This window comes from Dermacentor albipictus, chromosome 10 (assembly GCF_038994185.2).
Source record: "Dermacentor albipictus isolate Rhodes 1998 colony chromosome 10, USDA_Dalb.pri_finalv2, whole genome shotgun sequence".
Lineage (NCBI taxonomy): Eukaryota > Metazoa > Arthropoda > Arachnida > Ixodida > Ixodidae > Dermacentor > Dermacentor albipictus.
In genome coordinates, this window is record NC_091830.1 from 165,103 (window position 1) to 177,544 (window position 12,442).

Consider the following 12,442-nt stretch of genomic DNA (forward strand, 5'->3'; position numbering starts at 1 on the left):
ATCATGGCTTTTAATATGCAAATGTAAACAGCAACCCAGACAGCAATTTACACTCTTGATATAGCTTAAACCCACTGGCAGTCATGTTCGGCGTGGTGCAGTGGTAAGATGCTTGTCTCGGAACCGTCATGTCCAAGGTTCGAATCCTTGGCGAAAGGCATTTTTTTTTCTACCTTTGTTTTTTTATTTTATTTCGTATTAATAATTTTACATATCCTTAAAATGGCCTCTGTCAATTTTTATTAAATACTGATCAGGAACTACAGAATTTTCGACTACAGGCCGTCACACTACAGAGCACAGAACGATAGTCACAACGTCCCAAAATACGACAGACTGAAAATTTGCTGTTGTGTTTTTCAAGTGGGTGAGACGTCTGTACGGCGTATACGCAGATTGCTGTCCTCTCTATTAAAAGCAACGTTGCTGAAACACGTCGTACAAGACGCTGTACGACTCGCATAACATCGAAATACAACGCCGTCACCATCCATGAGATCACCGAAAACATGGTCGCTTTCGGTGGCGGCCTACAGATGGCAGCACAGGGAGCGCCGGTAAAGTTACAGGTGATAATATTTTGCCGTCCTCAGTTGTCGCCACATGTGGATGCTTGCTGCATTGACGCCGTCCGATGTAGTTGTTTAATCGTGTGTACGCTGTGCCGAGAGAAATTGTGGTGCATTTTGTATGCATTTAGAATCACAAAACCCCTGGGACCGCGTAATGTAGCCCGCAGTATCCTTCGTGTGGTGCGCCGATGTCGAAGATATGACCCTTCGCGCTTCCTTTGTTCCGGGCTCATGAACAGGATCTCCTCCTCTGGCACTGTCGCATCGTATCGCGCTGTACGGAAGAATTTGGTGAAAGTTGTGCTCTTACGTCCTGTAGTTGATCCGCAATTCAACAGTGTGTGCGCCGGAAGGACCGTTGGTGCAGTCGATGCCACGGCACCTGCGACACTAAAAGGAGCGTTTTCCGAGTACGCCTAGAAAGGTAAGTCCGGCGCTTGCGCGCATTCTTCCTGTCTATGGTTCGTGAAGTGTGCGTTGTTGTACGTATCGCAAGATCCGTACAACAACCGGATCCGGATTTGTAAAGCAGCAAGAATTATAATTGTGCTTTTCAAATGGTTGTTCTTCATGTCGCAATGCACATTTAGTAAAAAGTTCCATGGAAATTGCCCTAAAACGTGTTCATGTTACCAACAGCTCTATCTGTGGTTTATTTACTTTCACCTATGAAGCACGCTAGCGCGGGTGGTTCTTTGATCTAAATGGGCACAAAAATTCAAGCAAAGAAAGTTACTGTTTGTGTGCATAATTTTTCATTAAGAAATGGTACAGGCATTTCTAGAAGTAGTACGTCGATGTGTCGTCGTCACAGCTAACAGCTGCGCGAGATGGCACCCGATTTCTTCGTCGACGCATGGCCAGATTTTTAGCTTGTACGGAAATTCTTCTGTTTATAGAGTGTCGTCAGATGACGTGTATTAGTGTCCTGTGTGTTTTCGTGTACTTGTAAAGGATTCCGATCTAGCAGAGAAGCCGAAATTACATAAGCAATGTTTCCTTTTAATCGAAAAATCTTTTTCTTTTCTGTATTGTCCCTCCAGAAATGAGGTGGTCTGTTGTAATTTTAAGCGCATCGTCCTTTGGGAGTAGTGCTTTGTTGCGCCGCATAGACAAGTTAGGTTTTGGAACGCTTTTCATGTCCTAAGGAATTTTTTGATAGTACAATTCACATTTCACGTTATACAGCTGTACGTTTGTGTGAACCTTTTCATAGTAGATTCATGTTCTCTACAGTTCGATTTACGTGTTATTTAACCGCCTGTGATGTTACAATCAGATATTTGCACAACCAGATGCAGCTTCATGTAACTGGTTGTATGATACTTTTTTCAAAATATGACGTGATCTTTTTATATCACAAGTTTGTAGTTTCAGCAGGGATTACAATAAATAAGTATTTATTATTGTTTAGGGATGGCAAGATTTTGTGAACCAGAGGCACCTCCACATATGCACCTGCGGCACTTCTGCAGCCTCAACAGCACGGAAAAGTACCTGATGTGCATGCTGTGACAAGGTGTGTGCAAAGTAGTTGCTGCCACTTACACGAGCTGCAGATTTTGTTGGTATCATCCATGTTTGGAAACTCTCCTGAATTTTTCGTGGGTTTACAAATGTGGGCTCATTTTACAATTTTATGAATGTCATTTTAGAAAGACAATGAGGTTGTGTTGGTTAAGATGTTTTAAAGCTGTTGAGAGATTGACGGCATGACATTGTTAAAATGCATGTAAAAAATTAATTGTAATGGTACTTGTACTGCTTTATTATTAGCGATGCAATATCTCTAACGAGAACATCAGAGGGGCACTTGCTTTTAGGAAGTTTAGTCAGATAAATTCCTGAAGCAGCGTAAAGCTCTGTAATCTAAAAAAAAATGTTGTCAGTTACTGGTTTCAAGTTCGCTGCTGCTTTTCGTGCTGCACGACAAGTTAAATAATGGTTGATAATGTGTGTGTGACGTAATAGTTCTGCGCAAACACACGAGGTGGAGAGAAGTAATTAATAAAGGGAAAATCAGACATCCACCCGCTCGTACCATTTGCTACAAAGGAAACCTGTATGTGTTCCTCAAAAGGAAAGCCGCACAGTTGAAGAAAAATTCGTCCTGGTCCGGGACTCGAACCCGGGACTACCGCCTTTCCGAGGCAGCCACTCTACCAGCTGGCTAGCGCATGGCAGGGCGAAGTCGAATTACTTGACAACGCGAAGCAAAAGCAAGGGTTTGACGTAATATTTTTTCTCCTTTATTAATTACTTCTCTACACCTTGCGCGTTTCCGCAGAACTATTACGTCAGACCCTTGCCTTTGCTTCATGTTGTCGACAAATTCGACTTGGCCCGGCCATCTGCTAGCCGCCTGGTTATCTTAGATGGTAAAGCGGCTGTCCCGGAAAGGCGGTGGTCCCGGGTTTGAGTCCCAGACCTGGACGGTTTCTTTTTTTCAACTGTGAGGCTTTCCTTTCGAGGAATCCGTACGGGTTTCTTTTGTAGCAATTGCTACGAGCGGGTAGATGTGCGATTTTCCCTTTATTAATAATGTGTGTGTGTATGCAACAATGGGCGTGCTGAGAGCAAGCTTTGAAATAATGTGTGCTATGTCCCCAACAAAGAATTTAGTGTCTGCAGCATTTTTACAAAATATTATGTTCACAGGTTGGCAGGTATGACATAATGTACAACAATAATGTACAACACTTTTGCTGTAGATGCATTTTCATAACGTCCATTTTCTGTCTACTTGAATCGTATATTTAGAATTTGGCCCACCTTCAGTTTGATCAAGTTACATAGGTAGCCCCCTCTGAGTTAAATATAATTAGGAGCTATTGTAGATATGCATGATATACCTACTCACTGTATTGTGACAGATATTTTTAGGGACTGTGTTGTGAGGCATGCATATCCTTTTACCTGTATGTCTTGCTGCAGGTTGCCCGACAAAAGCATAAATGCTTTGCCCACCTTTATTATTATGCTTTCATGTAGACTTCTAACATGTGTGCCCACATAGACTCCATGTTCTTATTTACATTTTTCTAAGTATTCACTGTTGTGCATTACATTATTGTGCTACATTACTGTGCATTACATGATTTTCTTTGTTTTATTTTGGAGGGGGGTATTCATTTCTATAATAGTACAGAGAATAGGAGTTCAAAACAAAAAGCCACGAAAGGTGGCTTAAAAGTGTATGAAGCTTGGAATTCTACATTCCATCCCCTAAAGCGCTACCAGTAGTAAAACATTCCTAATTGTCTTTTTTAGAAGCTAGCTGCCAGATACATAGTCCCATTATGAGAGTATGTTATTTTTTCTTCTTTGGTCTGACTTGTTTTGTTGAATGTTCTCCTTGTTAGTTCAGAATTTGTTTTCTTGCCACCTCATGCAATACTCCAACTGGAGCCTATGAGCTATGTGTATAATAAATGAGTAAATTCCTAAAGCATGCAACAAACCATGCAGCATAGCATTTAAATGTTGCCAGTTTATAATGCTTCTTGAGTGCAGCGCATCATGGAGCTTGAGGCTGATCTCTTCAGATGTAAAACAAATAGCAGGTTATGAAAATGTGGTCCTACAAACTGCTGGTTACGCATGTCAGTCAGCCTGTTGCAGTGGTCACAAGTGAGAATGTAACCAGAAGCTGGGCGTGCTCGGCCATTTTGCATATGGCACAGGATAAAGCTTCACCTCTGCCATTGCTTCTCTTATAATAATGGCCTCCGAGTATACATGCCGAGTTATGCTTCTGGGGACACCTATTAGTTAACCTTATCAGGTAATACCATTAGCCTTATGGGTGCTATAATGTTGCAGTGCCTGCAGGATGGCCAGCATTACAACACATTAAAATTATTGTACAAGTCATGCAATGGTATCGGGATTGGCCCACCAAGTGACAACCTTTAATTACGCTATACCTGGGATCAGCTCACTCAGTCAGGGAGACATCCATGCATAAGGGGAGGGGTATGGCAAATAGAGGGCGTTCGATTAATCTTTCTCACATAGATAGCTGATACATATAATCTTTCTTAAATTGGATGCTTTGTTGCTCAAAGTGAAGTTACTTATGGGCGTAATGTCAGCATTTCGATCCTATTTATGCTTAACGAAAGTTGCTTTGTTCAGTGTCACTTTTTATATTGTTTCGCTTGTGATTCTAAGCTCACTTGTTTTATAGCTGCTGTAGGTATGGCTGGACCTGGAGAAGAAGTGTAAGCAGACCATGCTATGTTGCTGATCTGCGCTGATCTCCACATCCAAGTTGGTCCCGCGACAGTTGGGCACCTTGTGCCTTGCTTCATTGACAAGGTGATATAATATGGTGAGCTTGTACTTCAATATCGGTATTGAAAATTATGTTAAGGAAGAAAGACAAGGATTGGTCTTTATGATAGATACACTCATTTTCTTTCTTTAAGGTGTTCTTTTGACACTGTTCTGCATGGACAAATTTTTAGAGAATTATAACAGTCCTGTATTGCAAAGTGCCATGGCGCTAGTTTATGCGTTCAACTAGCACTCTTTCACCAAAAAAAGCCTTATTTAGCACACAATTCACAAGGAAAGAAAGGAGGCAACAGGACAGAGTGCTACTAACAGTTCAGTATTATTGCTCGCACAGTGATATTGTGCAAAAGGTGAAAGGGGGAGAATAGATCTGAATACATGCTGTTCGCACAGAAACGAAAAGGACGCATCACATGGTGAGCGTGACACTTGTTTTACAATGATAAGAAGCAGTCTCACTGTCTAGTAATTCTCTGCATGAGGAGCTAGCGCTAGGTTCCTCGTCATACATATAAGAAAAGCCTCAGATATCTCTCCAGCGCTTTTGTCTTTATATTTTGTCACGATCAAGCAGCTTTCAAACATAGGTGCATGTGCGCCGAGAGCAGTGCACTACCACTGCTAACTGACCCATGCATCAAGTTTGCTTGGTCACGCTGCCAGTCATTTATACATTGGCCGGTTTATCCGATGTAGCCTCTACTGCACGAAATGGTATGTGACAGACACTGCACCTGTGTACTGTACGTGCTTTGTTACATGATTTTTTTTCTCAAAGATAGTGATGCAGGCCTTTTCATTATTTACATGCCTACACAACAAACCAAGCCAGCATGAGGCAACTGTTCTCGGCACGAAACAAACTTGATTCGTTAGTTTTCGTTCATTGGTGCGATCACACTAAGGCAGACAAGCTTGTAGGCTCTGCTTCTGCAATTTGTACAGCACACTGACAGCACTGGTGTGGGCCTCATCTGTGGGCTGACTGATGGCACCTTCTACAGCGCAGACCACTTGTGTTGGGCGAGGCACCAATGTTGACGTTTGTTCCCTTGTGCAAAACAGCAGTCCTAGGTTTTGAGTAGTTGTAGGAAGACAAGGTAAACACAACTTCCATGGCTTGAGTGGGCTCATTTCTCTTGGGGCATCTAGCTTTTTTTCTTGCAACTGTGCAGAGGTGCTTCCCTAGAGTCGGTGTGAAAATGGCATAGAGCTGTGCATCCGGGAACTCCTGAACAATGATCTGCTGTAGTTAGGGCTTTGCGAAAATGCACTGTCTACCAATTGGTAGAAGGTGCATTATTCAGCCACTGATTTCCTGTTGGCATGCTTGCACTCGTGCTGTCAGTAATTTCTTGGCTTGCCGAATTATCTTGAGGCCCCACGCTGAAGTTGCTACCGATGTCTTCATGTGCAGACTTTTCAGGATGAGGTTTTTTTCTTTGCAAATGTTGTTGAAAGGTAGGTGGTGCTTACAGGTAGCTATTCTAGATATTAGTGGAATGAATTGGCCCATCTTGCTTCATCAAACATCGTCACGCCGACATCAGTTGCACAAACAAAAAACCTGGCCTACTCGCAGCGTCGTGCACGAAGAAACAAACAAATCAGCTGCTGGATTGTCTTGACATGGCATACTAAGCTGAGACCGGAACTGCTGTAGCTACAAACCAGGCAGAGACGATGATGATGAGCAGGGATTTGCAGTAGCGCCACTTCATGGGGCAGCAAGGAGGCTCCGTTCAAAACAAAAATGTCGTTCAGCAAGTAGAACGATGCAACGGTCAGAGTCGGTGCATGGTGCTCTCGATCAAGTTGGCTCAAGGAGTGTCCGAAAAATCAGACGAGAGGTTGCAAGGCGTCCGAACTTTCGGAAGTTGTTATACATTATGGTCCATGGGGAGAATGGCTGTGCCGTGAAGCAGACCGAGTAATCAAGTCCGAATTTTCGGAGTCCGGAAAATCAGTCGGCAACTGTACCTATACCTGTGTGTCTATGTATACCTAGGTGCAACAGTGTTTGCTATGATCTGTGCAAGAATTGCTGTTGCCCGTAGATGCCCAACATGTCGGGTGTCAAGTTGTAAAATACCTTGCAAAAGTGATCTACGGAAAAATACCGCTTCTGCTATATTTCGCTTTTGCAAGAAATTTTGCGGCTGCTGGCACCTACCTTAAAAGGCTTTATATGGTCTTCGCATGGCCAGGGCCTTCTACTTTTGTGAGTTTGCTTATCTCGAAATTTACCCCGGTTTTTATAACTTCAAGTTGGCGGGATCCCTAGTCTCCTTTAACGTGTACCCAATAGACCTTACATAGGGGTTTTGACATTTCCCTGCCATCTAAATGCAGCCATTGTGGCCGGGATTCAACCCCATGCCCTCTGCCTGAGCAGCGCAATGTCAAAGCCAGTACACTACGGTATTTTGCTGGCAGAAGGGTTTAGTTTCTGACTTATTATCTCAACCTGTCGGTGTTGTTTTTAAAGGTATTTCATGTTTGTATTCTGTTGCTTCAATACTAGTAATTATTGCTAATCAAACGATGTGTCCATCTTTTTCCTATAACACTTGCTTCAATCGCCTGCTAATTATGACAGCTTATTCTCCCACAGTAATTCATGTTCCCTTGAAACATAGGCATTGCATGAAACCACATATTTTTCAATAAGATTTATTCATTATCTCCTATGACCGGAATGCTGAGCCTTTCTTATCTGTGGAAACATAGGCGAATTTGCCTATGTGCCAACCTGTTGCGTGAGTCAAGATAAATTATTGGCTTTACTTTTTCAGGTGCCCTGCTCGCTCTCACCCAAGCAACCCACTCCAGCGGTCTTCTCTCGGCAGACTGGATGCATCGAAATACCGTTAGGTCCAATAAACAGTGCTTGGGACATTTATGACATGCTTTTTTTTAAGCCGGATGACTTCAGACTTAATGAAAGCTCAAGTTGGTGTACAGAAATACCTACGTAAAGTATACTTGTCTTTTTCACTTACAAGTACATGCCAATACTTTGCCTGACATTTTTCACCCCAAAATTACGCTTTACTGTGGATTTGTGAACAAACCATTACAACGAAAAGCACTGCATTAAAACGAGTAGAAGTAATCGAACAGATACTTAATCTGCAAGAATTACATCTGCATACTTGTAGTAAATATGAAAATGAGGTACAGTCTTCTTCAGGGTGCATTTTCTTGTAGGTCATACATAAAGAACGTACTCGTGGGTCGTACAAAACTTGTTCATGATGTATCACATCAGTGTTGGTAGTGCTAATCAATTTATGCCGAAAATTGTGTTCATCTTCGTATCAAGCAATGTGCCAGGCAAACCTACATGTGAAAGTGGCATTCTTGTTGCAAACATAATGCAGATCTACTTCTCTTCAATGCTGATCGCAAATACACAAATGTACAAAATAGGTTTAAGAGTAAATTATATTAAGCAACATCAATCCATTCTGAAAGGACCAGGTATGATTGCAGCAAAATATAGGTCTGAACAGGGGCAAACAGGTCTGGCTTAGATAGGACGGGTTTAAACGGGTCAGGATTAAACAGGATTTAAACGGGTCAGGATCAAACAGGATTTAAACGGGTCAGGTTTAAACAGGATTTAAACGGGTCAGGTTTAAACAGGAATAAACAGGATTTAAACAGGTCAGGACTGAACAGGATCAAACGGGGTCCCGTTCCATAACCCTATTTGATGAAACCCGTTTGAAAACAAATAGGATTTTCTAGTAGGGTCAGACCATTCTTTTCGCGTTGCGACACACTAAAATACTCATTTTTCCCTTCAACAATACATCTGTGGAATTCCCTGCCAAGTTGCATCGTTTGCTCACAATCTGTGCATTCATTCGTGTCAACACTCGAATGGCACTTCGAGTCATTATCGGAATGATGACCGCATTGTGGTCGTCTTGGTTGAGCGTCCTCAAGTTATCAATGACGTATTGCCATGCCCCAACTTCTTTCACACGCCGGTGACCATATGCTCTTTCGTACTTCACTGCGCTTAGTTCTTGCGCACGTCTGATAATATACATTACACTTGACACTGTTTGTACATTGCAAGGCACACCCAAATGAATTTTTTCCTGTATTAACTGCTTCTTACACTTTACATGGCGTACGCACTGTATAGGTTGTTTTTATTTCCTTGTATTTACTTATTGCTGACCTGGCGCGTCGATTGTAACCATTGCTTTTTTGTTTGAGTTTGCTGCAAACCCTCTGTATAACAAAGCGCCTGTACTGTTTGTATGTCCACTCCTGTATGAGCCTCTCAAGGCTTACAGTATTGATAAATAAAAAATAAATAAATCTAGTATACAAATATGTTCCCTTGGGGATTTCTATCTCACATGACAAATCTAAACCATGGTTTACAAAAGCTCTCCGTCGTCATCGAAATCAAAAGAAACGTCTCTACAAAAAGGCCTAACTCGTGTCCACACCATCGGCTTGGGAAAAATAGTGTATGCTTAAAGTCTTATTGTTCTGCTGTTCGCGTTTCTAAGGACAAATATTTTTCTCACGACCTCCCCTCTCTTCTAAAATCCAATCGCAAAAAGTTTTGGCGTGTGATATCTCCCGATCAGGAGGCCCGAGGTGGTGAATAGTCGTTAAGCAATTCGTCTTTGAAGAAATTTCCTAGAGTCTCGCCAAAAGCTCCGACAAGTCGAGGTACTCGATGACCCTTAGGAAGGCTGGTAGATGATTACGACTGGGGAAGAGGATGTGATCCTGTCGTGAACATGGGAGTCCCAGGCGGGAGAACTCCTGCAGAAGTCGGCCCTGGTGCTGCAGATAAGCAGGGCAGGCCAGCAGAAGGTGCGTCAGAGTCTCTGGGTCACCGCAGGAGGCACAGGCTGGCGAGGCGGCTTTCCCAAGGCGGTGCCGGCGGGCTGCCATTCAGTAGCAGCCAACCCGCAGTCGGAAAAGCAACGAGGTATCCCTTCGTGGGAGGCCGTGCTGTGGAAGAGGCCGTGGAGGCCGTCCCAGGGATACACGTTTATCCGGATGGCAGGCGATGATGTGCAGGCGCAGCCTGCAGCCCTGTGAAGTCCGTGACCGTTACATCAGTGCTGAGGGGGACGCTTGGGTGGTGGGCGCTCTTTGCGAGAGTGTCTGCCTCTTTATTGCCCGGGATCCCTACGTGCGCCGGTAGCCAGTGCAGGGATAGTGAGCATCCTGTATCCTGAAGGGCTGCCAGTCTTGAGGAAAGCAGTGCAACCCCAAGGCTAGCCTTGTCAGGGCTCTGCAGGCAAAGCAACGCCGCCTTGGAGACGCAGAAGATAGCTGCCGGAGTCGTTGGTAGCTCCTCTGCCAGTATGTTGACAGCAAAGTGGAGTCCTGCTAGCTCTGCTGCGATAGAGCTTGCATGTCCCGGGAGACGGCGCACCTTGCTCTCTTGTAGGGCCGGTGCAACGCAGGCTGCTATGGATGAGCCCGTTTCCGGTGCGAAAGTGCGAAAGTGCTCCCCAAGTCTCTCTTGGGGAAGAGAGGCTGCCGTCTGCTGTAGGGCACATGTTGGGGAACGGTTCTTTGAGACACCTGGCAGCTCCGTCGAGAGAGGGATTGGTAGTCGGTGTGGTGTGCGAGGCTGTACGGCGTTTGCAGGCGTGTGCCCTATGACTTCCTTATAGAGGCCACACAGCCGTCCCATGTGTGATCGGAACGCACACAATCCCCCCCGACACCTCTCCCAATCCTGGAGATGAAGCTGCCATTGCCCTAACCATCAGAAGCACGGTATGTTTTATGAGACTCCAAAACTGCTATTCTAAATTTCGCATGAGGCCGAGTCCACGTTCCTGCTTTTTGCATACTCGACTCGCCCGTTGCACTCCTGCCCCATCATGTGGAGCTGGTTTGGGTGCCCGCGCACTGCGCGAATCCTGGAAACGAGGCCGCCAACCTCTTAGCCCGAGGTTCTTTAAACCGAGCTCTTGCGGCCTCCGATCCGGGATTCACGAAGGAGCGCGCACACACTTTCAACGAGCTGACGAATGCCCCCAAGGTGGCGCGTCAGCTGTACCCCCCACCACACCAATCCTTAGCAATCGACAAGCAACCCTTTGGCGCCAATTAAAAACACACTCTCCCATCTATTCTCACTCTTTCTCACTATCGCCCACTTTTCCTCACATCAGCCGAACCTCGCGCTTCTGCTCTCCATCTCCTTTCTCATTGCCCGGCGGATCCTCCTCCGCGGATGGATAGTTGGGCGTGTTGGTTAAGCATGATCTGAAGTGATAATAAATAATAATTATAGGGTTTTACGTGCCAAAACCACTTTCTGATTATGAGGCACGCCGTAGCGGAGGGCTCCGGAAATTTCGACCACCTGGGGTTCCTTAACGTGCACCTAAATGTAAGTACAGGGGTGTTTTCGCATTTCGCCCCCATCGAAATGCGGCCGCCGTGGCCGGGATTCGATCCCGCGACCCCGTGCTCAGCAGCCTAACACCATAGCCGCTGAGCAACCGCGGCGGGTGATGTGAAGTGAAGGCGCTAAAATGACGGAGGACAAAGAAGAAACACACACACACACAGGGCGCCCTGTGTGTGTGTGTGTTTCTTCTTTGTCCTCCGCCATTTTAGCGCCTTCACTTCAGATCATACTACCCCGCGGGGCCTAGAGCACCTGAAGACCTGGGAGGACTGGGAGACCCTGCTGCGCTCTGGAGACCCGGTGGTGCAGACATGGCTACTGATAGGGCTGCCAGCGTTATGGACCGAAGTAACATAAACGCCTGAGTGCAGTGGGGTCGTGCGGCGGCCCGGGAGCCTGCGTGCCCCAAACTTCTCAGTCTGTATAAGTTTTTATGATGATGATGATGATGATGATGCGCATTCGTTTTTCTATGGCCGAGTGGATTTTCGCCTGGCAGAGTTTCGGACGCTTTTTGGCTGGCAGTCAAGAAAAGGAAGCAATGGTCGCTCGCCGCCATACCTGTGGGGATTCGACGGATTGCGACGCGTTCGCTTGAGCGAAACCTCTCCGGAAAGTTTTGTCTCGCCGGTGTAGGATACTGAGCAGTATGCATTTCTGTGGACCAAGCGTCTCACATTTTCTTCGATATTCCTTCGGTAGCCACATTAGGTGCCCAAAGTAGGCATTCGATTGTGGCCAACATGGTTCCTTTGCATTTCTTTTTTCATTTCGGTGCCCCGCCCCTTAGAACAAAGAAAGAGCCATCGTTGTGGCACAGGGAATTATCGCATGGTGAAAGTTCGATTTTGTTACTTCTTTTGCGGAAGCTAACGGGCCATGGGACGTTTCAGTTGCCGGATACTCTTATATTCCAAGAGCAACTATATGTACACTCCAGGCGCATTCCTGCCGTCGCCCTTATGTTCCGTATAAAGTCCAAGGGCGATAACATCGTGACCGTACGCCGCATGCTGTATGTGCGAGTGAAAGCATAGGGTGGCATGGCTGAGCCGATGATGGTGGCTCAGTCTTGCGTGCGCAAGGGAGAAAAGCGGGGAGGAAGCGCGCCGCCTTCCGTCGCGCGCGATCGTACATCAGAGAGTGGAGGGAGGAGGGC

At 45.4% G+C, this 12,442-nt stretch overlaps 1 long non-coding RNA gene across 1 annotated transcript; it reads left to right on the plus strand.

Moving 5' to 3' along the window:
- Nucleotides 1-577: 577 nt before the first annotated feature.
- On the plus strand, nucleotides 578-9,222 carry LOC139050644 (uncharacterized). Its single transcript, XR_011508991.1, has 4 exons — nucleotides 578-996; nucleotides 1,987-2,091; nucleotides 4,762-4,905; nucleotides 7,667-9,222. It is a non-coding gene; the product is annotated as an uncharacterized lncRNA (long non-coding RNA).
- Nucleotides 9,223-12,442: the final 3,220 nt, after the last annotated feature.